General features: G+C 36.2%; 2 long non-coding RNA genes across 2 annotated transcripts; one reads left to right on the top strand and one right to left on the bottom strand.

Annotated features, from left to right (window-relative positions):
• The first annotated feature begins 13,511 nt into the window (after nt 1–13,511).
• Nucleotides 13,512–14,841, top strand: LOC147761780 (uncharacterized). The gene is made up of 2 exons (XR_015334798.1): nt 13,512–13,782; nt 14,419–14,841. It is a non-coding gene; the product is annotated as an uncharacterized LOC147761780 (long non-coding RNA).
• Nucleotides 14,842–15,263: 422 nt separating this feature from the next.
• LOC147761779 (uncharacterized) lies at nt 15,264–17,649 on the bottom strand. Its single transcript, XR_015334799.1, has 2 exons — nt 17,408–17,649; nt 15,264–16,191 (listed from the first exon to the last, which is right to left on the bottom strand). It is a non-coding gene; the product is annotated as an uncharacterized LOC147761779 (long non-coding RNA).
• Nucleotides 17,650–26,498: the final 8,849 nt, after the last annotated feature.

Genomic DNA, 26,498 nt, shown 5'->3' with positions numbered 1-26,498 from the left:
ACAATGCTAGAAATGAATAACTGTGAATTTGGAAAACTAATGTGCGTTTATATATAATTTAAATATATTGTATTGTATTTGAATACCAAACAGTGTGTTATTCATTTTATTTTTGTTTTTTTAAATTAAAGGTTAGTGTGTGACCCATATTCAATAAAATGTTTTCCATCAAATTTGGTCTGTTGCTGCTTGCAGTTGTTTTAACCTTTGATTCGTCATATGGAGTGAAGGTAATTCTTTAGTCTTATACTTTTCTATCATAACCGACTAAAATGATGTGCTCGAAATCGGAGAGAGCTTCCTTAAATAATAAAAGCATATAATGACGGTTTGTGATTCTAATCGATTTAATATAAGCTTTTACGTAGCCTTTCAGAAGCTGTAATTTTTAGTGATCACTTCAATTTAAAATGATTTTTTTTATCCAGCTTGCACAGGACAAAAACAAAGATTTTACTCCGTATTGGATTACGAAATTCAAAAAATTATTTGACATCTTTGATGTCAATGAGGACGGTAATGTAACGAAGGAAGAGTACATTGATTTGTCGACAGAGCGAGCTGCACTGCCATCCTGGAGAGCTAAGGCAGTCTATGGTGTAATGACCATGGCCTATAATATCTGGTGGTCAAATGAATACACCGATTTTAAGACGTCTATTGCATTTGAGGATTGGATTCCGGCTGTTGAAAAGGTTTTCGGTTCTACAAAAGATATGCAAGGAGACTTCCAATGGCCTATGGATTTTTTCCATATTATTGACCTCGACTGCAGTGAGGACTTAACGCTAAGTGAGTATTCTAAATTTCTTGATATATTTCGCAGCAAGGCGAATAATAGAGCCGTTTACCATGTCATTGACAGAGATGGTGATAACGTCATTGATGTTCAGGAGTTCACCTATGGGGTAAATCATTTTTCCCACGACCAAGCAGCCAACTCCGCTGCATATATTTATGGCTCTCGAGATTGAAAAGGATTTGACGAAAAAGCAAGTCGATAGATATCAATTTAATTTTGGTTGAGGGATGACTTTTCTGATATTTCACACTGTATTTATTTTAAAAACATAACCCCTTTAGAAGTGTATCATTTTTCATTCAATTAATTTTTTTCAAGTAAATGCTTCAAGCATTCAAATTGCTTTGAGTCATATTTAGTGTACAGGGTATTTGAATAAATGGATACCATTCTTTTATCTTTGGATTATTTATTTTCATTCAGAATTATTTTTTATATGAGAGAGCAAACGAGAAAATATGTATCCTAAATTTTAACGTCCAAACATTTTCATCGTTGTGTTTTCACATTGCAATCGACTGTCTTGACAGCACAAAAAGCTTTAAATTAATATACATTACGTAACGTGTTTATTATAGAAGCATGCCATTTTTTTTAAATATGTGTCAGCAAATTCCCAAACTGCTGGACCAAATTAAGAATGCAAATGTAAGCTGGTCGAGTATTTCCGCTGATTATAGTGTCTACACTAGTATATGTATAAATATTACTCGTGTAACTAATACGTCTTTTATAGTTAATCCACCTATTTCAATATCCCCAGTAGATGGCTCCTAGCGTCCTCTTCTGACCTTTCAAAATATCCATGAGTTTGTTTTGCGTACAACTGTTCTGTATATAAGGAAAAAGTTATGATAAAGAACACATGGTTCACAATCTTTTAGCGTAAGCTATTTTTTTAATTCAGCTGTCGATGTCTTTCGCATGCCTGACAGCATAATGAGCTGCTTTTGTCACTTGGTAGCCTATATGAAATAAAGTTCGATGTTTACATTTTAAGATGATGGATGATAGAGCTCTGTGAATCATTATTTGCGAAAATGAAAAAAAGGAAAACGACGGAGATAAGCTGAATTACCTATTTACTTGCAAACCACACAGGAAAAAAGGCATAACCAGTCAAAATATAGTGTACCAAAATTCAGAACCAAACGTTTTAAAACACCTTCATTCCTTTTCTTTATCAAAATTTAAGTGATCTGTGTTTTTCTTTCTGGGAAGTTATCTTTATTGCATGTCATTTATCATAGCCACATTTATCAAACTTTTAGATATTTATGCTTTATATATTTTCGAACTCATTTAGCTCTTTTGTACATATTTTGTAAATATTTTAGGTGGTGATGTGTAGTCTTCTCTAGTTCATGGACACCTTCAACCTTTTCGTTGCTTTGTATAAATAAACTTATTATATTAAGCCCCAAGGAAGTCCAATATGACGGACTTGCTTTACTGGGACTCTGACAGCGATTAGAAACCACGTGAATCACTCAGAAAAGTACTGTTGCCCTGTGGTATTAACAATAAAGCGTGGTTATAAAAACGGCTTAGGAATGCAGTTCATTAAGTGATTCATCTCTGGTGTCTGTCTGTCTGTCTGTCTATCTATCTATCTATCCATCTGTCTGTCTGTCTGTCATAAAGTGATTCATCTGTTAGTGTCTGACTGCTTGTGTGTCTGTGTGTGTGCCTATCTATCTATCTATTTATCTATCTATCACAAAAGAGACAATCTGCTTTAACGATTGGTTTGACAACAGGATAGTCTCATAGCCCGTATTAAATGTAGTCTGATGTTTACATCCAGAAATACAAATGTATGCCTTTAAAATGGAGGTGTCACGGGATTGGTAACATGTCGAATAGGGGATCCTAGTGACTGAAAATGTTCATCCCGACAATATTGCGAAACGATTGTTTCAAAGTATACCACGTTCACTGAAACAAAACATTACATAAGTCTGGGTTCTAAGAGAAACAACAGACATCTGGTAAGTAAAGCTAAAATAGAATTACATATTGAAGGATATGGTCTGCATCTAAGGCGTCAGCAACTTTAATCATTTCGACAGCTTTAAGATCCAGTGTTCACGAACATTGGAATTTCAGTTGGTCGACGATATATAGCTTATGATATTGTACTGCTTGTGTGCTGTAAACATAGACACATATAGACCTACCGAAATACAGACACTATTTATGGCTAACTGCAGATTTCAAATCTAGTTTCCTACGTATGCAAAGTGAAGCAATAATAATTTTTCTATATGAAAGGTGTTATATAAATTTGTATAACACACAATATTGTTAAGTATAGTTTAAATTGTTTGTTACTTTTGTTTTAGAAATCTTAACAATACAGAATTCATATAAGAATGTCCTCAAACAATCTGAAAGTTCTGCTCCTTCTTATGGTCGTTCCAACTATCTGCTCTTCGAAAATGGTAAAGGTACGAATTTTGAATGTTTTAAGAAGCTAGACTACTTTAAATTGGGTGTCTGCAAGAATCGTAAACGGCTACTGTAAACAGCAAAGGGACAACAAAGTGCGGCAGTTAAAGGACAGGGGTCAAATATGTTATAAGAAACACAAAGTACATTTTGTAAAGCATATAACAGGATAATAGCGCAGGATAAAATTCAAGGGACAATTTGATAAACGAAAAAAGCGTGAAACCACGCGAATCACTTGGTCATTGGTGTTTGGCGCAGTGATTTAGCAGTAAGGTCCTGCTATAAAAACAAACAAAATTAGGGTGAACAATAAGCAATGTTTGGCCATTTGCAGTTGTGTCGCGTCTACGTCATGTTTGTTTTATAGTATTGTGTTAAATTTTAGAGCCCCAAAGGAAACTTTAGCGAGCACTGGGTTTCCAAGTACAAAGAATTATTTGATATCATGGACGTTGATGGCAATGGCATGGTGAATGAAGAGGAATATGTCGTTTCAACAACAGAGAGGGCTCAGCAAGTTCTCCCATCTTGGCGAGTCATGGCGGTGAATGGTATATTGTACAGTGCCTTTCACCTGTGGTGGTTAAAGGAACACACCAACTATCCAAAATCCTTCACGTTTCAAGAAATGCTTCGGTCTGAAGAGGCTGAAATAAATCCCTATTACAAGAGAAGAGATCATCAAAAATGCAAAAGATTGGCTTAACGTGCTTGATCTCGACTGCGATGGCAAATTGATGGTAGATGAGTGAGTATGCCAACTTCCTTACTATTTTCCGTAACACCGCTAAGGTTCAAGATATATTTGATGTCATTGATTGGAATGAGGATGATGTGATTGATACCAACGAGTTCATAGACGCTTTCGTGGGCTACTGGGCTGATCAAAAGGCCAGCTCCTCTGATGTCCTTTTTGGTGCTCGTTATTAAGCGGGTGATAATATACACTTAATTTTTGGCCATGACCTTTTTGGTTTAAGATTGCATATTAACTTCTGAACTTTTGAAATGTAAATGTATTTGCTTATCTGTTGCCTCTCAGCATCCTGGCGCACTGTTACTGTGTTTTAGATAAAGAACACCTTGACATGTACTTTATACAGTGGTGGTTTGACAGGAAGAAGGATTTCAGTTTCAACGTTTTAAATTGGTTCGTTTCTTTATTTGTTGATTTTCCTGGGGGCTGTGTCAGACAAATGAAGACAAAAAGGCATCCTATATCGTTTTTAACCATTACATTTTCTGTTTCCTTGGTATATGACGTATATCTTAGAATTAAGCATTAAATCATCCTGTCTCATATGCATGTCTCCCTCTGTACGCACTGGGTGGTTTTTGTTTAGTTGCAGCAGCATATCTCGAAAGACAGCGAGTCCTGTACCCTGGTGGTAAGATTTCGATGCATTGGGTGTGGCCTCTATGTAGGTACATCAGTCTGGGAATTACTCCATAAAACCGTGTTGACCGCTCCGTTTGGCGCAATGATCTGTCTGGCAATGTCTGTCTTTTTATTGTCATTCTGCCACAGGTTAACAATTTTGTAAAATACTGCATAGCTCATTTTTCGCAATGCTAAACCGACCGCTTACATGCAAAATTTAAATTTATGCAGTAGATACCGACATATGGATTCTCTTTTTGACAGAATCATGCCTTGCTAATGCCAAGCTTTGACCAGTCCAAAGGCGCACTATCCAATTAAATCACTGTATAGTACACAATGCAGCAGCGCAACAGACAAGGTAATCAGTTAATTGGTCAACCATATGCTAATCTATCTATATATTTATTTATTTATTTGTCTGTTCTACGTTATAGTTACTAGTATTGTAATTGATTGTACCTTTATGTGAAGGTGTTTGTCAATAAAGAATCTGAATCTGAATCTGGTAGCTGCACACCTGACTACACACTACTCCAGTCACATATCTTATATGAGATCGAATGTTTTTTTAAAGAACACATTTTTACCTAGGTATACCTTTGAAACTGAAATATTCCATATCAAATGTCAAGTCTGTACAAAAGTTCCTACTCAGCCGACCCAATAGCCAGGCCAGTTCCAATATACCAAGGAGTATCGTGTGGCCATATTGTATTTAGCCTATGTGTTTTTGTGTGGTGTCTGGTGACCTAATTGCTTTTGAAGAACGCCTGTTAATTGAAAAGGCACATTCTTTGATAAAGCAATAGTGAACACCTTAAGTCGTGATGGACGAATCGCATGGTTATTTGTTTTACCAAAAACTTGGCGACTAATGGCTCTGAAGAATTCTTAAATACGAACGTTATAAATAGGTGAATAAAGCATATCTACACCTGGCATTTGGCCCCTGTGGCAGATATGGAATCGATGTCGTCCCTGAACAGCAACTGTTCTACAAATACATTGCATTTATAAAAAATCATAGAGAAATATAACATTATAATAAATTACTGGAAGTCTACAGTAGACAGAGTGGAAAATTAGCACTATATATTAGTTTTTAAATAACATTAATAATTTTAATTGTCTGCGCAAGTAAAAAGATAAAATAAATGTTTCGTTTTTAATTTTTCTCAAAATGATATGACTTGTTTTACATTAGATCCAATATACTCTTGCACGGTTATATTTTGCTTCCTTGGGCAAATATTTTATAGTCGCATATCCTCGAAACGGCTGGATGACTCACTCAGGCTCATTTGAGTTGTTCTACCTTCAATCTGATGTGCGTTTGTTTACAAATAATCACATGTCAGCTGTAAACCGTTCTGATTAGTATTTTTTGTTCCATCAACCAACTTGGAGATGACTTTAGGTTAAAAAAGCCCAATTTTCTTTGAAGATATTTATATTATCTTCATTTATTCAAATTAAGAACATGCAACCCCTCAAATAAAGCCTTCCACAGTAATTTTCCATAAAAGTAAAAATAATAATCAAAATTTTAAAACACCGCTTAATGCATACAAATCGATACACAATAAGCATCAAAATACACGTTTCTAGTAGCATGCGATCCGATGAGGCACTGCAATTATATATGCAAATCTGCAGATATAATTGCATCCAACAAGCAGGTCAGTTTTGAGGGATACTATCCCTTTCTTCCATAACAGCTTGGCAGAGTTATTTCAGGTTGTTAGGGAGATGATTCTTCCCTGCATTGTGCACTGGGAATCATCCCTCAGCTCCTTAATAGAATTAGTATTCGAGCTCAAAGATGCTTGTTCAAACCCCAGAATGTTCTTTCTGCAACAACTCAACCAAAAGCCGAGAGCTGTGAGCAAGGCCGTTGTCATGATGGAATTTGTAAACATTGCTGAGGTCACCTCTTGCAAATAGTGAGATATTTGCAAAAATTTTATGGCGCAATTAACGCTCTGTTCCGGAATGAACGATTTTCAAAAAACCATGAACATGGCCTGCACCTTAAACGTGGACTGATCCAGCACTTTGATGATATTTCCCTGCACATACTCTCCCAACAGGCTTCCCCCAAATTATCGACGGGCTCACATTCGACAATCGATATGGTATAGCAAATAATGAACTTCTCCATCAAATACATCTCGATTCTAATGACGTCTGGCCATGTTCTGGCGTCTCTTAGGCTATTGGTCGAGGCAATTTATCTGATGTCTCATATACAAGAGTTGACGTCAGGGATGATAGATAAAAAACTTTCTGTCAATAAAGGCCCATCTATTATATAATACACAATGTAAATGGCCTGTTAGTTAATCTGCAGAGATAGTAATGCCATAGAGAACCTGGTGGTTCGCAGCATGTAAAATGCAAGCACACTGTAAAAGCTCTGGCCAAATACCATATAATTGGCATTGCCAATCTAATTCATCTTAAATTTTTTTCAGTTCAGCAATGGAGGCGTCTGTAAAATCGTTTCCACACTCTTAAACATGGACAGCCAAATAAGCCTATCCTCTTCCTTGGACAACTTTAAAGGATGAAGTAAATTGCATGACCGCGCCTTTAGTGCGATATTGCGACCATTATGTGGATAATTGTTTTTTAATGGAATGACATCAGGTCGGTCCGGCTTTTCGGTGGTTATTAGGTCAACTAGCAATGGCGTGGCGACTTCAGCAAATAATCGTGGCATGTTCGGTCCCATCAACCATTTCAAAACTTCTATAAAACGTGTTTTGTACTGGTTATTTGGAATGAATACAGTATCTGCGTTATACCTAGAAATCAATCGTTTTCCTGATTGTGTCCAATTTTTCACGAGGGCCAAGTGGTCCCTCCATTCTCCAGGCAGAATATCGATGATTTTCCTCAGTGCGGCGCCAACGTACGGCAATGGCCACCAAGGCCACCCATCTGGCCACGTGACGTCAATGTCCAGTGTTTCTAAAGGTCCCAGTATCCACAGAACATCCCGGCGATAGGACAAAAAGGATGAAAGATTGAAAAAGGTATCATCACTTACAAAAAGATATGGCGTGCTATTGTTCCCAAACCCACCATACGTTAAGTGCTTAGGAAGACAACGATGCAGAAAAATGCCACCTTCTTGATCATTACAGGGCAGAAAATGGGTCCATAAACGGTTGCCTAGTACCTTCCCCAGTGAATGTTATTTCTTTAAAATGTCTACTGTACATTTGATACAGTGTTGTAAATGCTTGCATGTTGGGGACATGATTGAAATGAACACACAACCTTACACCGTCCCAGGGTTTGGCCATCGGCCTTCTTTCAGCCCAGCTTGGTACGTGGATTCGCGGGAAGACATATTCAACGGCCGTCAACAACTCTATCCAGATGTCTAATAGCACCAGATCTTGTTTCAAAATGATCCCTTTCTCGAATAAATGTAGATACAATTCTTTTAACCTCGCATCAATTGATGGCGACTTGCTGGACCACGCCATTAAGTGATTGACTATTTCTATAAGAGTTTTGTTACAAGTTTGAGAGCTTTTCCCCAGTGTTTGACGGGATGGGTTTGTTCTCTTTGTCCAGGGCGGCGAGACCGACATGCTGCCGTTAATATCCCACAGCAGTCTTTGAGTGATATAACCACGAATAATATCAGATATCGATTCCTGACATGTAGTGGGTTCTAGCAGTCCCCAAAAGGCATCATACATATGTAGCGTTGAATGCTGGCTATAGGGAACAAATGTGCCTTCTTGCACTTCCACTGGACCAATGATTGATTTGTCGAATTTCAATGGCGACTTGAGAAGTTCTTCCGGCACATCGGCATACCCATCTATGAGATAATGCACAAGTACTACGCTCGAATTACGCAATGCGTATGGCACCGGCGGAGCACTGCAGGCAGGACGATTGGCCATGTTTCCTGGGAAACCTCGAGGCCAGACATCACTTCTAGAGAAGAAATATGAAAAAGGGTTCCAAAAGTTCACTTTGCCTGCTGGTATAACGAGAGGAACCTCAGTACTTATGTTATCAAGGGGTGGACTAGAGGCCAACCATTCATATCCCATTCCTCCATCGTCGTCATAGATCATAGTCGCTCCGCTGGTTATAGCAAACAAGTAGCCGATCGTTTTTCTACTCACTGGGGACTTGAAAAGACTGCTGTATTCAGTCACTCCATTTACGTATATTATGCCATTTTGTTTATTTGGTAAAATGACATGCAAAGAACGTGACGATGTTAACGTATCTGAGACTACAATAGCGCACCAGGGAAAATGTAGTCTATCAGACACTTTTTCAATCTGTTGGGCGGAAGCATGTTTTCCTGCATCCACAACAACCCATCTGTCACAGGTCAGGTTTCTGGGTAATCCCATGAAGACTCTATAGCTCAATTTTAGGCCCTCGCCCGATTGTTTGGTTTCTGGCAAAATGTTTGCCATGTAAGAAAGGGCATTTTTCTGGTTGATGGTAAGGTAGGCCAACAAACCCAAAAACGTTAAAAGGCCAACCGCCTTGATGGCATATCTAGAAAGAAAATTAAAGTAACCAGATCATAGGATTAAAATTAAACAATACTTACATGAATGGTTTTAATATCCCTTTTAAACACAGCGGGAAGATGAATAATAAGACCTGTACATTTTCCCTACCGTTGTGATCAATACTTGTCGGTCTACTGTTGGAAAAAGCCTTTCCAATAAAACAGATTTGTTCAAATTTCAGTCCCAGGAAATTTCCAGAAAAAAATAATATTTACTTCTAAAAAACTTGTGAATTGCAGCAATCTTGAATTTTCTCAAATACGCAAGATGCACACTTGCTTCACACCAGATTTATATAGAGTGAGGTTAATAAGGATGTCAACATGTTTGAACATCAAACGGCTTTATTTCATTTCTGAACCGTTCCATTAATTGACACCTATGTGCATTTGAATGATATATTCCGATGACAACTGGAGGCTATCTTGGGTTTTCTCCGAATAGTACTCAAGGATACACTTTCTACACACATATTGTCTTTCATAAGGATAAATAGGATATGAAAGGAAAAAAATTTAAAAACCATCTAAAGTTAACTATATTTAAATTGTACTCAGTGTATCTCTGGCATTATTTGATTATGTGTACGAATATTCTAATGACAAAAGGCAGACATCTTGAATTTTTTTTCAGAATACCCAAAGATACAAACATGCTTTACAGATGAGGTATACATCATAGGGGTAATAATAAATGGAATGCAAAACGTAAATTATTTTTAAAACAAACCCATGGTAATGTAATTGTATAATGAACCACATGCCTCTCTAGCAGCAATTGAAACCCACCCATTAGTATTCCTATGTCAAATTGTAGCTATCTTGGATTTTCTCAGAATATCCAAGGATGCACACTATTTAACCACCAGATATATATCATATGACTAATAAGGATGGACAAAACTTGATAAGCAAACACAATTTCACCCTGGTAGTAGATGAAAAACCATGGATGTGCAGTTGTAATTCCAGTAGTATTCCTATGGCCAATGACGGCCATCTTGGATTTTCTCAAAATGATCAAATATACACATTTATTACCTGCTAGATATGTATCGCAGTGTAATAATAATGTGTAAACACTGAAAAAATAAACTGAATTTGATAGTGAATTATGTTTTTCCTAGCTGGCATTAGTTCTTACCCTTTGTAATACTAGAAGAATTCCTATGACATATGGCGGCCATCTTGGATTTTCTCAAAATGCCCAAGAATACATGTTAGTTACTCACCACATACATATTGTGTGGGTGGAAAGGATGTGGAAAACACTCAGAAACAAACTTAATTCGATAGTGGAACATTAATCTTTCCAGTTGCCATTAGTTGAATCCCCCGTATACTAGAATTCCAGCGGCACATGGTAGCCATCTTGGATTTTCCAAAATGCCCAAGAACACTTCGTAGTTACTCACCACAAACATATTATGTGGGTAACAAAAATCTGAGAAACAGACTTAATTTGATAGTGGACAACGTATCTTTCTAGCTGGTATTAGTTGTGCACTAGTAGTCCTATGGCTGTTTCTATGGTATATGACAGCCGTCTTGGATTTTTTTCAAAAAGTCCAAGGTAACTTGTTTGCTATCTGACATATATGAATAAAATGGGTAATTAGGGTGTGGAAAACTCTGAGAAAATAATTTATTTGATAAAAATCAACATGGGTATGTACATATTTCTATAGAATTCCATAAATTGGCGGCCATTTTGGATTTTTTGACCAAACGGTAAATTGTTTGAGAGGGCTACGGCTCTGATTTGATTTAGAATGTCAAAAGATAACTACATGCCAAATTTGGTGTTTTTTTCCGCCGTGTCACGATTTTTTCCTTAAGCCACCGGACTACACCTTTGGATGTGGGAATATGTGATCCAAGAGGGTTAAGCACAAGTTTTTCTCAAGATTCCATGTACAAAAAAAGACATCTTCGAAATTGGAGAGAAAAACTGCAATAAAACTCACAGCATTGCTATGAATCTTTTTTTTTTTTGGGGGGGGGGGGTCACCAGGGGCTTTAAAGATAGCAACAAAATCCACCTATAAAATATAGCAGAGAAGGAGCAATTTGTGACAATAAGCGGGGAATCAATCGGTTCAGCACTGTTAAAAAGGTTACCATCGGCTGGGTGACATTGTTTTTGAAAGCCATTGAGGTTTGGGGAATTAAGGGAACCAACAATATAATTGTTGCAATACGCAACCACAAGAGAAGTGTCATAAACAGACCCAAAAAACAGGTTTGTTGAGTTTACAAAATAAATAAATAAATATATAAATAGATAAATAAATAAATCACGTTTGTCACAGTCAGTATAGATATGGAGGAGTTGTTGCCAATACTGCCTTTACTCTACAGTTTATAACTCTACAGGTTGTACGCAGTAAAATGTCTGGTATTGTAAAGAATGAATACTCATTATTTCTATACTACCGAAAGGTGACAACCCAAGACAATTTCTGACCAACTGGAGGCCGATCTCCCTATAAAATTCTTTCTTCGTGTATTGCTAATAGGTTAAAATCTGTTATTGAATTTTTAATTCACGAAAATCAGAAGGTCTTTTTAAAGGGGAGGTACATAGGAGGTATATAGGAAAGAACATCATAATCCTGTATGACGTTCTGCAATATACAAAAGTCAAAGAAATCCCAGGTATTATTTTACTTATTGATTTTCAAAAAGCTTTTGATAGCATATCCTGGTCTTTTATTTACATAACATTAGAATTTTTAAATTTTGGAAATGACCTTATTAGGTGGATTAAAATCCTTCATAAAAATGCAGAACTGTGTGTCATATAGAATGGAATTTTCTCTCGATTTTTTAAAATAGGCAGAGGGTGTCGACAGGGTGACCCTGCATCACCATATATATTTAATTTATGCGCAGAAATAATAGGTATTCATGTAAGACAGGAAAAAACATAAGAGGAATTGGTATAGCAAGAGAAGAGATAAAATTATTACAATATGCCGATGATACAGTGGTATTTTTAGACGGCTCAGAGAAATCGCTTAAAAGTGCATTAGACCTTTTGTTCCAGTTTGCCAAATATTCCGGCTTAAAACCAAATATTTACAAAACAAAAGCAGTATGGATTGGCTCAAAAATCAATAGTAAGAAAGTTCTGTGTAGAAACGAAAAATTAGACTGGGCAAATGAATCTGTATCTGTTCTAGGTTTTACCTTTCCAGCTGAACTTGATTGTGTAGAAGAACGCAATTATAATATAAAGTTGGCTGTCATCAAAAAATGAGATTAATAACTGGTAAAAAAGGTATCTATCCACCCTAGGAAAAATAACGGTGGTTAAATCACTACTGATACCAAAGTTTACTCATCTGTTCATGTCACTACCAGGTCCCAGTGCCCAATGGATAAAAGAGTTTAACTCTATTCTTTTCAAATTCATTTGGCATGGGAAAAATGAAAGGGTATCGAGAAAGACAATTATTCAAGACTTCAAAAATGGGTGCTGTAGAATGGTGCATTTACCTGTAGAATCATGTATTAAAGCTTTAAAATTAACTTGGATTCGCAGATTACTATCGAATACTAACCAATATGGAAAGATTTTTACCGAAATTACAAGTTGTGACACGACGTCGCTCTGCCAGTTTGGGCCTGTATATGCGAAACAATGCGGGGAAACCACGACAAATTTATTTTGGAAAAAATGATTTTCATATTACTCACAGTACGCTAGCGTAATACAGGAAAATGACCCACAAGATTTTCTGGAAGCTCCATTGTGGTATAATCCGAGTATTTTTATCGAAAACAAGGCCGTTTTCTTAAAACCATTATATGAGAAAGGTTTCCGGGTGGTGCTCGACTTGCTTGATCCAAACGGCAACGTGCTTTCATATAGAGAAATCACGGATGCATACAAAATACGCCTCCCATTTACAAAATATTTTGGCCTAAGAAATGCTATCTATAATGCATTTCCCAATTTAAAAGAAATAACTGGTACACAGAAAACTTATAACCTGAAAATACCCAAACCGCTTATGGTTATATGGAAAAACAAAAAAAGGTTGTAAAGCGATTTATGATACGTTTATATAAAAAAAACTCTACGAAACCCTTAAAAATGAAATAAAATGGGAAAGGTTCCTTAATAAAGCAATAACATTAAATCTTGGCTACAATCGTCTCCTGACAGATATAAAATAATCCAAACTCAGATGGTTTAAGTTAAGATGTATTCATAGAAATCTAGGGACAAAATACTTACTGTTCAAATATAAAATAGTTGATAATCCTCATTGCAATTTATGTAGCACAAGGATGGAAACAATAACCTTGCGCGCGTTATACGTCACAGGTCTTGCGTAACTACCCACGTGCTACGATTTTTCCCTTGGGGGGGGGGGGGGGGGCAGCAAGCGGCCATTTTGTACAGGAGCAATGTATAGATGGGTGAAAACGATACGTTGTTTTTAACCAAAAACGATGTCCCCGGGGCGAAACTGCCAACACCAAAAGTAAAGGAGCATACCAGCGTTGTTATGAAACGATGTGGTTAGCCTGTCAGTGACGAGTTAGGGAGAAAAGAGCAGCACTGATAGCAAGGTACTGTATACACGTGAACCGGCAAAGTTAATGATGATTTCATGTTGCAAAAGCATAATTAAATGAGTTAGTTATTTTCCAAACGATATTATTTGAATAGCAGATACGTAAATCAAACTAACAACAATAAACATTTTTGATGACATTGAAAATCAAAACCTGCGGTGCACGATAGGTTGGGGAGGACACTGCCACAGCAAGTAATTTAATGCATGAATTTTGTTACACAACACCATATGCTTGTGTCATTGTTAACTCTGTGGTATTATTACTCAATTTACTGCTAAAATTAATACCTGATACTATTTCTCAGGCTACCAAGTACAAATCAACTTATTTTGTGGCAATTGACCTCCATGTTCCATCTTGTGTGCAGGTTGTTTATTATTATTATTATTTGTTCAAGCACATTTTAATAAAGTGTCTATGCTTTAACAAGAGAAATTTATGCTGAAGTTTTAAAGATTAAATCATCAGTAGTATGTACAATTAAAGCTATTAATTTGATTATGCATATTTGATTTTCAATTATCTTGATTATCATATGAGGTTTCTGCATTTTTCTCTTGCCCTCGAATCAATAGCTAACGAGTAAATTGATAGTGCTTTATTACAATTTTTGCTTTATACTTTGAGATGTAAAAACTGTGTAGCAGTTGGTAAAGCTGTAGAGATTGATGTGAGCATATAGATCAGCGGAAATGGTATTAGAGAAACTAGGAGGACAAGACATAGATAATGTACTAGTAGATCCATCATCACAGCAAGGATAGATGGTGTGATCTTGTCCCTGAAGCTATGCCACAAGTTTTCAAACTGGTTGAGTCCTTACTAAGACAAGCTGCTGCGGTGTGAATCGCAATATGTTCATTCAGGTTATACATGGCAGATTTATGACAAAAGAGACCTTCACAATATACTTCAAAGAAGTTATTCTTGCATCTATGCCTCATCAAAAGTACACAGTTACAGTGACTAGAACATTGTCTGCAAATAGTGAGGCAGTGAAGGCTGCAAGGTGCCATTGTTTTTCAGTATTAAGAATGACAGTATCTGTTATTTATTTATTTATTTTTATTTCTCATTTTTAATGGGAGGGAGACTCACTTTGTTCTTTCTATGCCCATTCAGTTAAGGGTTGATGGCAATATATGGTAAATCTGTCATGCCTGTATGTAGAATTTCTCTGGCTCAAATTTCTACATTTATTGGGTGCATTATGAAGTTTCCTGACTGATTAATGAGGTTACTTGTAGAAATATCTTGCTTACACACATTTTGTGATATTTTTACCACTTTATACATATGATTATTCACATCTCATCAGTGGTGTGTGAAAGGTACTTGGTATTTGCATTTTAGAACTGTAGATCTGTGTACCAGCAGGGTTATATTTCATATATATTCGAATGTTTCTTAAAATAAGCTTCATGTTTGATAATTAATTGGTTTGAAATAAATAAATAAATAACCCAAATAAAATCAATTCATTTTATATTTCACATAATTTGTTTTTATTATTCTTCTAAGCATTTAATCATAACATCTCCCATCATTATACTGTTATTGTGTAATAACATTGAAAGTTTCCAAGTTTTTATTAACAGGTTGATGCTAACGTATTACAAATGAATGTAAGCATAAAAGCATATTTCCTTACTCAAATGTATCAAACAGTACCACTGGCATAATACCGGTAAAGATACAGGTAAAGATGACAGCATTGATAACTGGGTTTACAGCGCTGTTAGTGCAGCTTGGTTATACCCCCTTTACACTGGACGGCGTCCTTTCTGCGTCCTTTCTGCGACCATGAAATTTGGCATCGCTGTGGTCTTAATAAGGAGGCACGAGCATTGATTTGGTATCAGAATGAATGCTCAATGATCGGCCAGTTGTCGGCACGTAAAGTATTATAATTCTTTAACTCTCAAATGGGGCCGAACTGCTGGACGCAGAAGGGACGCCATCCAGTGTAAAGGGGGCCTTAGTGTCAGATTGTTATCTGATAAAGTTTGCTACTAGTACCTGAGAACAAAAGGTCTGGCACTTGACAATCAAGTTGATAAAATCACAAAACACCTGTAGAAAATAGAGTATACCCTGTACCTGCCCAACATTGAATTGTTCAGATTCTTGACTAAGGGGTGCGTTACAGGTGTCAAGGGCCAAGACTTGAACTTAGGGGTTTGGCATGTCACTGGGCATTACCCCCGATTTCTGTCCAAATCTAATAAAGCCTCAGTTGCTTAACTTTCTCCAAATTTCCAATATCTACCGGTTGTGTTGTTTAATGCTTGGGGTCTCTTCTCTGGCGGCGGTTAATTGGGGACACCTGTGCGACCTGTCAACGCACCTAGATTCACTTTTGCCGGTGCCACATTTTCAATTGCCGTAAATATCAAATTCCTGAATAGAATAAGGAAAAATGACAGTTATGAAAAAATGTTTGGAAGTACCTGTCACCTTCGCCACAGTAACCATATGGGCTGTGATGCCCCCCCCCCCCCACCACAGGCGACACCTTGCGGAGCAAGCGTGCGTAATCCAGGGTGCAACTGAAAATAACCTTGACGCGCGACCTTATTGAACATCTATTCGTAGATTGTGATCTCGCAAAAAAACTTGTGGAAGCAAATCGAAAAGTGGTTTAGGGAAGAAAAGGTTGTCAATATTCATATTTCTGCATCGGATATTATTCTTGGAAACAATGACGAGAAATTGAATTTATTAATTTCCCAGGTAAAAAATTACAATTACACTAAATAAAAAAGGGGGACATCTGTCCCTAGGGACATCGAATGCTACAGGTGTTAGAAAAAATATGCTGTGCTTATCAAAATATCTTATTTATTAATGAAAATGATGAGCCATCATGTGTGTATGTATGTATGTATGTGTGAGAGAGAGAAGTAAGCGAGGGGTAACAAAGAAGTATTGTATACTGTAATTTACATTTCTTAAGTTCAATAATAAAAAAGAATGAATATCGAATGTGTGCAACATGGAGACGGAAAGACATATATTAAAATGAAAAATAAATTAAAATGGCTTTCTAGCCTTCCAGGGATAAGTTTAAGGTCTTTCTTAGCATATGATACAACAATGTACCTAAAAAATAATATGTGTAAACTTGAATGTGGGTGCCATATGCAATGAATCCATTGATAATTTAAATATGTTTTAATTATTGACAGATTTCAGTGCAGTATCTCTGTTTAAGGTTATATAGATGCACAAGATTTAACTGTCATAGCCGCGTACTATATGAAGGCATTGTTGAAACTCTCCCACACCTGTTGACGTGTGTTTAACTCAAATGTTGAATTATACTCCTTTTTCACCAGGGGTATGTGTATATGTGGAAAGACCACAGTTTTGTACCAGCTAGCAACGTGTAAGACGTGGTCGCGTAGTATACTAGTACACATGGGAACTTAATAATGTCGTATAAAAATTCTATCTAAGGTCATTTACCCACCATTTCCTTCGTTGTAAAACAGAACCATGTCTTTACCTAAAATCGCTCTCATATAAAACCTGTAGCAAAACACCTTCAGCGTGTCATTCAAATAGTCCATTTGCTTTCAATCATGATGGCTTTGCTGAAAATCACGCTTCTTACCTTTTTGATCCTATGTTTAGAGATGCCCAGAACACGTCTGATGGATTCGGATATTTGAGGCCCCTCATTTATTGGCTGTACAGTTTTAACAGTACCATACCGTATCTCGAACGATATAATTTCTCCCTCCCCTTTCCTACTCTATACATTCCCAGTAGCAGAAGCGTATGCGGGTTGAAAAGAGATCATCATAAATATGTAATTACAATGCTACGGTAGTATATGACACAAGTCAATTCACTACACATTAAAGGGCAAAAAGAGCTGAAAATATGCAGTGCAAGTCATATCGATATATTGCCTTGAAACTTGTAAGTCGGGGCAGGTAACGAAGCTCAATCTGACTCCTTGGGCAAGGTCACCGATTGAAAGGCTGCATATGGCGTCGATTGTTTCTCTGAAAACTTGGATACGTTTTAGCAATTTGTCCGAGGATGTTTCCTTTTGACGATACTCCCAGAGTATACGATGCTCCCAGGCTGAAGTTACAGAGTCGGCAAAAATGATTGATGGTTGGTTGGGTGTGTTGCTCTCTTCGATGGCACTATGTGATCTTACAGGCAGTTCCTCGAGTGATTCCGGCATGGACAGCAGTATTCTTGTTTATGTCACCTCCATCCCAGTGTACCACAAACTTTCATAGTCCCATTCATAACAAGAAAGAAGGCACCAAAGGATATCGATTGTTTGCGTTCATATGTTTCACAGACTTTCTTACTCAGGCTATACGACGAGGCATGTCACTTTTCAGATATGCTGTAAAGAAATAACTTGCAACACCAAAAGCCTGACAGCGACTGGGCTATAAGTTCATGTTTTTTTACAGGATATATAGTTACCAGTTATTTTCCATTGTTCATGGAATCCTACTCTCTTTTATAATGTGAATATTGTTTAATGGTCACTGAAATATATGATAATCTCTGTATTACCAAAATATCCCATCATTTTAATAAGACGACCTCAGTGAAAACAGAAGTACCTTACAAATCCTTGGCAAAATAATAACATTTCCCAGCCCGTTATAAAATTAAATTTACATTGGAGAACATACAAAAATTGAAAAAAGTAGCAGCATTGAAATTTTTGAACTTGGCAGTCCGTATGAATCATAGATTTGCACTGAAGGAAATGAAAATAAGATCTTGAAAACGCGCCAGTCGATGACGAATTTATTAAACTACACAGGGATTATCATACATTTCAGTAATGTCATGGATTTTGTTTCTGCAGATCAAGCTCAACGTGCTTTACAGTGAAACTACCTGTTCCACGGTTTTCGTAATATGTAGCACATATATGTACTTATAAAAGCTGTATATCTTTTACTCAGCAAGTGTACTAGCTGACTGACTTATAGTAACCTCATTCACCACAGAAAATGCCAGTGATAAATGTTATGATATTATTTTTGTTTGCAATTAAACTGTTCACGGCCTTACATACTTTACATGAAACAGATAATTGAAAATTAAAGCTTGATTGCGATTAGAAGGACCTACATACAAAACATTTGTTATCCAGTTTTGATATGGATCCAAACAAAATTCGTAAAGCACCATGTGGAGCTAGATGATCCATTGCAGTTGTTTTTAGTGCTGTTTCTCACCCACAAGAGATATAGAACTGCGTTGTTTGAATGTTTTAGGTGCGACACATGAATTGCTCTGTTTATTTTATATTATTTCGGTAGAATACAGACTCAAAGGCAGAGACTTTTGGCATTTGGGATTTTATTACATAATCATACACTATACAAACGTATAATTAAATGCATTGTCCACTGTTTTCAAAAAAATAATTTTACTTTCTAGTCTTAGAAAGCTTTGCCCTTGTTTCCATTACAAACAGATGAGTATTATGGCGTATAAAATAAATAAAGAAAAAACATATCGTTGGAAGCCCGCATGACAAACTTATCTGCTACGTAAATATTAACAAACATAGAAAACCCATCGCAGAATTAATGATTAGAATTTAATTCCCAATGGGGTAGATTACATCTGAAGTAATCGTGATATAATAAAGATTGAATCAGCAGAAATATTAAGTGTACATATATAAATATAGCAGTTCACCTAAGTTAAACCATATGAGCTGAAAGCAACGGGAAGAAATACAAAAAGTAAGAGAGGAACATTAAATATCTGCGCTTTTTTATCCGTCTTTACCTACATATGTAGACACTCATTTCGTAGTCACAATTTTATCCAATAAAATTATTGGGAAAATGGGCATGCGTAATAACGGAAAGTATGAAGAAATACTCTGCGTCACATGAGATGAGAATAAAGCATCGCTCTGCAAAGGACAATAAAGGTTTTTATCAGAAATCACCGGCGCGTTCGGAGCATAAGCTTTACAGGTAAAGGATCAGCATATGGTACCAAATATGATTTTCAGATAAAAGTACTAATACTGCATGTATTTCTACTTTGAGTTGAAACAATGAATTGGTACAGTTTAGTGGTAGACAGAGCAGTTTGATGGCCTCTATGTACTTTATTCGGATAATTTTGAAGAGAATTAAGTCTGTGTCCAAATGAAGAAAACGATGGGTAGTTGACCTTGAATTGCATATTTATATGAAATTGTATGGTATCAGCATATGGTACGAAACACGATTTTCAGAAAACATATTATTACTGCAAGTCTGTGTCCAAATGAAGACGTGTTGGGTAGTTGAAGTAAGATTGCATATTCATATGACATTTTATCACGAGTTGTTAAATTATACAGGATTGGCCACAAATATTACCATGTTTTTTATTGCTGCACATTTCTAGCGGTAGAAACATGTTGCACGGAATTTTAGACGGCTTGCAGCTCTGAGACATGTTCGGGTTTTTTTAATTATTGTGGATTGTTTTGGTACACTATATTACAATTTCAACACACGGTAAACAACAGAATTGTCCTTTAATAAGGACCTGTTTTCAAAGATATTTTTCTTACTGCTTTTCTGAATTATCAAAGAAAACCAGGATGTCTTGTTAGCTTCTAACAGATTATTTAGTGCCTATTTCGAGACTTTGATTCCTGAATTCAAATCGTAAGTAAAGCATTACAAAAGTACATGGCTGTTTTAAGTAATAAAATGGCCGTTGCATACGTTATCTGGGTTTCTTAATTTTTCAAATTAACCTCTTAGGGTGAAAATTGATTACTAACTGCCTAGTCAGAGAAAGGGCCAGTAACTCCCCTTGCTGCAGTTACGCTCTTCAAGAGACAATACCATCTTTCTGGCAGGTTTTCTCCTAGTCAGTCTTACTCCCAGTCTTTATCCGTTCAGATTTGTTATTTGTACCAGTGGACTATTAAATCAGAGAGTGATTTATCCCCTCGTGTTTGTAATATAGTTTACATCAGGGGATCTTGGGTGTCCATTAGGGGCCAAGGTAGCTAGGTGGTTATAATCACATGTTTCTGCAAGTAATCTGTGTGAGCATTGATTAGCTTAGAGATATAATGTAATTTATCGCAGACGTTCATTTATGGCGATTTTACAAATACAAAGCTTTGGGAAAATAATGTATGTTTATATATAATTTGAATATATAATATTATATTTGAATTCAGAACAGCGTGTTATTCATATTTTGTTATTTTGATTTTTTTATTTTTTAAATAACAGGTAAGCGTGTGACCCAAATTCAATTAAAAATGTTTTCCATCAAATTTGGACTGTTGCTGCTTGCAATTGTTCTAACCTTTGATTCGTCATATGGAGTGAAGGTAATTCTTTAGTCTTATAATTTTCTTTCAAAACCGACTTAAAATGATGTGCTCGAAAGAGAGCCTTCTTAAATATCAAAAGCCTATAATGACAGCTGAGGTTATGATGCAGTTCAATACACAGAGAGGCTAGCATAATGGTGTAATCAAAATTATATAACGAATTGTTTCTGATTCAAATCAATTTAGCTTTTATGTAGCCTTTTAGTAACATTAATTTTTAGAGATCACTTCAGTATGAAATAAACATTTTTTTATCCAGGTGGCACAGGGTAACAACAAAGATTTTACTCCGTATTGTCTTAAGAAATACAAAAAATTCTTTGACATCTTTGACGTTAATGAAGACGGTAACGTGACGAAGGAAGAGTACATCGATTTGTCGACGGAGCGTGCTGCACTGCCATCCTGGAGAGCTAAGGCAGTCTATGGTGCTATGACCATGGGCTTTCAAACATGGTGGTCGAATGAATACACTAACTATAAGACGTCTATTGTATTTGAGGACTGGGTTAAGTCTGAAGAAAATGTTGTCGGCTTTACAAGCGATCTAGTAGTCGAATGGGCCCTGGATGTTTTCCATATTGTTGACCTTGACTGCAGCGAGGAGTTAACGCTAAATGAGTACTCTAAATTTCTTGATATATTTCGCAACACGGCGGATAATAAAGTTATTTTCAGCGCCATTGACAGCGATGGTGATAACGTCATTGATGCTAAGGAGTTCACCTATGCAGTAAAAGATTATACTTATGATCAAGCAGCCAAATCCGCTGCATATATTTTTGGCTCTCGAGATTAAAAATTTGACGACAAAACAAGCCAATGGATTTCCATTTAACTTTGGTTTAGGGATGGCTTTATTCATGTCTGTCGCAATTTTAATGAAAAAACTTAACCCCTTTAGAAGTGTATCATTTTTCATTCAATTTGAATTTTGCAAGTAAATGCTTCAAGCATTTGAATTGCTTCGACTCATATTTAGTGTACTGGATATTTGAATAAATGGATTCCATTCTTTTATCTTTGAACTATTTATTTTAATTAAAAAATATTTTAGTTTATAAGTACTGGTGAGAGCAAAGGAGGATGTATGTATCCTAATTTTAACGTCGAGACATTTTTATCGTTGTGTTTTTCACATTGCGATTGAGTCTCTTGAAAACGCAAAAAGAGAGTAAAAATTGTAAACTAATGAATATGACATAAGTTTGCTAATTTGCTGAATTTCTTACGTTGAGTGTTTATTATAAGCATGGAACAAATAAAGAAATCACATGTAAACTGATCGAGTATTTTCGCTCAAAGTGTCTACACTAATCTATCTATCTATCTATCTTTTACTGGCGTAACTAGTATGTCTCTTATATAATTAATCCATCTGCTTCAAAAGATCGTCCCCATCGGCCTGTTGTGGCCTTTCAAAATATCCATGAAAGTATTCGAAAAAATTTGTTTTGCGTGCAACTGTCCTGTAGATAAGAAGAAAAATCATGATAGAAAATATTTACTTGCAAACCACACAGGAAAAAGGCATAACCAGTCAAAATCTAATGTACCAAATTTCTGTTTGTCTGTTCATCTATCTATCTATCTATCTATCTATCACAAAAGAGACATTTTGATTTAACGAATTTCAAATGTTTGACAACAGGATGTCCTATTTTGTCTTATAGACCATATTAAATGGAGTATGATGTTTACATCCAGTGGCACAAATGTATGCTTTGAAAAATGGAGGTGTCAGGGGATTGGTAACATGTCAAATAGGGGAGACGTGTGACTAATGATGTTCATCCCGACAATACTGCGAAATGATGGTATTAAACTTCACCACTCTCATTAAAAAAAAGAACATAACAAAATAGATCATGATTAATACACATACGCTTTAAAAAACAAAATTGCAGACGGCTCGGTTTTTGTCATAGGCTTTCGATCAATGACGTTCATTGAAATCACTAATCGTTTGACGATTAAAAAGAAATTGTTTCAGCTAGGGGGCTTCTGGTAGAGGGTTCAGTATAGGTGTTTCCTCGGATGGGATTAACACCTTAATAGCAGCATCACAACCTAGGCCTAATTGAGTTGAATGCAAGTTTTTTTTGTCCAAGCATCCTATTCCTAACCACTGAGTTAGGACAAAAGTGTAGTTACATGTACTGTACAATTACAATTAATAGATCAGTTGCATACAATAATAAAAGAGAGAAACCGCAGTCAAACGTTGGTGAATAAAAAGGTAATCATTGAGAAAAGTTTACCTCTATGTGTGTGAAATTAAAAAAAGCAAATTCAGTAATTGAATACGTAGTGCTAGTAAGCAAGCAACATCGTCTCTTAAAATGCGACTTTCCTACAAACGGACATGCGAAGACGCAGCGTGCCGCCACATGTGGGAACAAAAGGCAGGTTCAGGTGGAATATTATGGAGGCAATATATGACAGGGAATTCCCGACAGGGAACTGCAAGGCTCCAAACGGCTACGCTCGCCGGCCACTCTCGCTAAAAACAGCACTATAATTATGAACAGTTGGGGTTCTAGGTATTACAGCGTGGCCGTAACCGGGGTGTATCTGTAATACTACACGTAGGACTTGCATTACTTGGGAGCCTTCGTCCTACGGACATTTAACCCTCAAGAGACCAAGCTATTTTACTGACTGAAATGACCAAGTGGGGTCATCTATGACCCCATTGTGCTCTGTACAGGGATCCTTATTATAAAAGGCTGTTGAGGCTTTATCACACCCATACTACTCCCAGGATTTAAGACAAGTATTTTATAATAATCTAATGTAATAAGTATTTGGTAATAATACTTTTATTGCATGAAATAACCAAGCACAGATTTTAAGAACAACATTACACCGGTATTTAGACAGTCATTGTCAGTTTCCACTTGCAGAAATATTTCTCTTTTTATTTGCCACACTAAATGAAAAAAGTACATTACAAAATTACTTTGAGTAAAAATATTTTGATTTATGTTGAGATAGCATCCTGCTAACTTCAATAAGAATAATTAGCTGACTTGCTGAGTAGGGAATACACTAATGCTGGTAAGGAAGTCATACTACTCAGAACACATTCAATCAACCTACATGTATGTTACTACCACAGCTGTGTATAAAACAAAATCCACAGAAACAATTTGTTAATATATGTATAATATGATATCGACAGAATTATTTAGATTTCAGAAATACCCGAAAATTGTAACCGTCAAAATGAGAGACCCAGTTATGAGAACAAGTTCCAACAAAGCTACTGAAATTAGATTCAGCGATGTACTATTAGTAACACTTCAAGCACAATCTTCTCAAACCACTTATTTGTGCCTATGTTTTAGGCACACTGGCTGGTTGCATGAAGCACATGCATGTGACATTTTCCTGTCAGTGTTGCTTGGGCAACACATTTGAATAAAATTTAAAAACTAATATGTAAAAACCAATGCTTCTCTTTGGGGTCATAAATGACCCCACAAGAGTTTTTGATGTATACGCCACACTAATTGGTTGATCCCTACAAAAAACTGTAAAAGTGTGTAGGATTAGTAGACTGACAAACTCATGCAAGGAAAGAAAATTCGAATAAAAAATAAAGAGATGGCACATTAAATCATATGGCTGGGGTCGTAAATGACCCCACTCGGTCACTTGAGGGTTAATCCTAGTAATGTATGCCCTAGGACTGCGTTACTAGGACGTGCACTCCTGCCACACCACAATAACAATGCCTGGGATCAAACGCTGCCAGGGTGGCTGACTGCATGACGTATAGATTGCCCATTGAAGTTGTTTACAGCGCTGTTTTCTCACTCAGGAGATCTCGAGACCATATAGTACTGCGTTGTTTGAATGTTTTAGGTTCGACAAAGGAATTGCACTATTTTATATTATATTATATTATATTATTTTATATTATTGCGCTAGAATACAGACTCAAAGGCAGAGACTGGCGGCATTTCGGATTTTATTACCTAATTATGTACTATACATACGTATAATTAAATGTACTGTCCGCTGTTTTCAAGCTGTGGTGGTCAAATGAATACACCAACTATAAAACATCTATCACATTTAAAGAAAAGCTTCGAACCAACGAAATGAAAGTCATTTAGCTAAACTCATGTTACGTATACCGGCTAAAAAACAATTTTATTTTTTAGTCTTACAAAGCTTTGTCCTTTACCCTTTACAAACACATGAGTATTATGGCGTATAAAATAAATAGAGCAAAAAGATATCGTTGGAAGCCCGCATGACAAACTTATCAGCTACGTTAATGTTAACATACATATAAAAACCCGTCCCAGAATTAATGATAAGAATTAAAAGTGGCAATGGGGTAGATTACACCTGAAGTAATCGTAATATAATAAAGATTGAATCAGCAGAAATACATAGTGTACATATACAGTATAAATATAGCAGTTAACCTTAGTTAAACCAAATGCGCTGAAAGCAACGGGAAGAAATACAAAAAGTAAGAGAGGGACATTAAATATCTGCACTTTTTTGTCTGTCTTTACCTACATACGTAGACACTCATTTCGTATTTATGATTTTATCCAATAAAATTATTGGGAAAATGGGCATGCGTAATAACGGAAAGGATAAAGAAATACTCTGCTTCACTCGTGATGAGAATTAAGCATCGCTTTTACCAGAAATAGTAAAGGCTTTTACCAGATACCACCCGGCGCGTTCGGAGCATAAGCTTAACAGGTAAAGGATCAGCATGGTTACAAAACATGATTTTCAGATTTACTGGTAGTCAAAGCAGTTTGATGGTTTTTATGTGCTTTATTCTAAATAAGGAAAACGATGGGTAGTTAACCTTGGATTGCATATTTATATGAAATTGTATGGTATCAGCATATGGTACGAAACACTATTTTTTAGAAAACGTACTATTACTGCAAGTCTGTGTCCAAATGAAGTGATGGTTAGTAGCACTTAGATTGTATATTTATATGAAATTGTATCACGAGTAGTAAATTATATAGGAATAGCCATAAATGTGAATATTTCCATGTTTTTATTGCTGCACATTTCTAGCGGTAGAAACATGTAGCACAGAATTTTAGACGGCTTGCAGCTCTGAGACAACCATGTTTTATTAATTATTGTGGATTCTTTTGGTACAGTATATTATAATTACAGCATACGGTAATCAACATAATTGTCTTTTAATATGGATCTGCGTTCAAAAATATTTTTCTTACTACATTTTTGAATTATCAAAGAAAACCAAGATGTCTTGCTAGCTTCTTACAGATTATTCAGTGTCTATTACGAGACCTCAATTCCTAAATTGGAACCTTACGTAAAGCATTACAAACGTACA

This window comes from Lingula anatina, chromosome 5, assembly GCF_051362555.1.
Source record: "Lingula anatina isolate TDL-2025a chromosome 5, LinAna3.0, whole genome shotgun sequence".
In the NCBI taxonomy this organism is placed as follows: Eukaryota; Metazoa; Brachiopoda; class Lingulata; order Lingulida; family Lingulidae; genus Lingula; species Lingula anatina.
The sequence above is the reverse complement of the archived record's forward strand: the minus strand, read 5'-3'. Positions and strand labels throughout refer to the sequence as shown.